The following is a 1,956-nucleotide window of genomic DNA, read 5'->3' as shown; positions in this document are numbered from 1 at the left end:
ATCTAGAAACCGGGCAGCCTGCTCTGGCTGCTGCAGCTGGAACAACCAAAACAACACGAAAAGCAAAAACCAGTACCATAACGTGACCTACCAACAGCAAACTTGTGATCCTACTAGCCCTCAGAAAAAGTCCAGGAGAAGCAGTTATATGCCACCTACACCCTGCTTAAGCGTGGCTCCTTCTCCTTGCTGAACTGTCCCCAATAATTTTTGCATCGTGCCCAGGTGCTGGCAGCCCCCGCCGTGCTTGTGTGGCTTGCAGATGCAGTGCTTGTGTCGCTTGCAGATGCAGCGATGCTGTGCTCCTCCACCACACCACCGTGACCGAGCCCTGTCTCGGCCTGCCACTGGGAAATGCACCCGGCCACAAGGCTTTTCCTCCCATAAAGCCTCCTACTTTGCCAGGCTGGAGCAAGAGCTGCAAGCCCAGCAGCAGTGCCCGGGCGGGGGTCCCGGGGCGGGATGCGATGAACAGTGGTGGACCTCTACTGGCACGCCTGGCCCTACCGGCAGTAGAGCGCCAAGCCCGGGCATGATTTTAGGTCCTGCTGCTCTGCATAGATACTTGGTGAAATGTTTGTGGAAAAAGTAAAGTCTGTTTCTTTGGACTATGCGGTCTGCTTTGTTTAAAAGAGGGAAAAAACAAGTTCATTGGAAGTGATGTCCATGTATTGCGGAGGCAGCACTGGCCACAAACCTGTGTGGTTGGGTCCACAAAGCGAGGCTGTTTGTGGGTGACACACACTTGTTATTTAGCCTGACCCTGTTAGGGATGTTTGAGTCTTACAAACTGAGCCTAAGAAGGGAGACCAACAGTTAGACAGGAAAAGGAAGGTCAACCAAAAAAAGGGCTGTACTCGGTCTGACCAAAGGTTCACCTGAGTGTCCTGTGTCCGACACTGACCATAAGCAGATGGCAACAAAAGCATAAGGCCAGAACAAGTATTTAGGATATTCCAAGTAGTCTTCTGGCCTCCTGTAATTTTCAGCTCATCCTAGGCCACATACCAGTGTTATCTATTTAACAAACCTCACTGTTGTCCAGACTTGCCTCAAACCCATGTAAATATTATGCATCCAGAAGATCCTTTGGCAAGAAATCCTGGAGGTTTGCTGTCAGTTGGTTAAGAAGCCATCACCTTGAGAGCCATTGTGCCTTGAGACACTCGCTGCCTGGCCATGCGGCATGGAGACCCTGGTTCACGTCCACTCAGCCCAAACCATCCCCTCTCACATGTCCTCTGCGATGCCCAGGAGTCTCCCTACGTCGCAGGACTCACCCTCCTCCCCACCACAGCGCATTGCCTTGTACAGAGTGGCAGAAGGCACAAGGGGATGGGGTCTGCCTGCTGGTTACCTTGTGTTGCCACCCATGCACTGAATGAACTCGGTGTTCAGGGTTTCACCCCAGTCCTGGCAAGGACTTGCTCTGGAACAGCAGCTCCCCCCCCTCCATCTTCTGCTTATGTGTCTCTTAGAGTGGATCTCTCTGGCTGTGTTCAAGATAAACACGTTTTTCTCCTCTAGTACGTGAAAACCAAGTTAATCTGCCTGGTGTATGCTCCCCGGGTGTAATTGTTCCAGAAAAAAAAGTTTATGCTTCTTGACTGAGGTTCAGCCAGGTTTAGAGCCTGGTCATTTACCCAGGTTGGGGCTTAGGAAGACACATACGAAGGGAAAGCCCTGACTTCTTGTCCTGGTTTCGGCAGGGATAGAGTTAATTTCCTTCCTAGTAGCTGATATAGTGCTGTGTTTTGGATTTGGGATGAGAACAATGTTGATAACACACCGATGTTTTAGTTGTTGCTAAGCAGTGCTTACACTAGTCAAGGGCTTTTCAGCTTCCCATGCTCTACCGACTGAGAAGGCTGGAGGTGCACAAGAAGCTGGGAGGGGGCACAGCCAGGACAGCTGACCCAAACTGGCCAAAGGGACATTCCATACCATGGGACGTCA

Source organism: Pygoscelis adeliae, unplaced genomic scaffold (assembly GCF_000699105.1).
Source record: "Pygoscelis adeliae isolate BGI_AS28 unplaced genomic scaffold, ASM69910v1 Scaffold157, whole genome shotgun sequence".
Classification (NCBI taxonomy): Eukaryota; Metazoa; Chordata; class Aves; order Sphenisciformes; family Spheniscidae; genus Pygoscelis; species Pygoscelis adeliae.
This window is presented reverse-complemented; position numbering follows the sequence as displayed.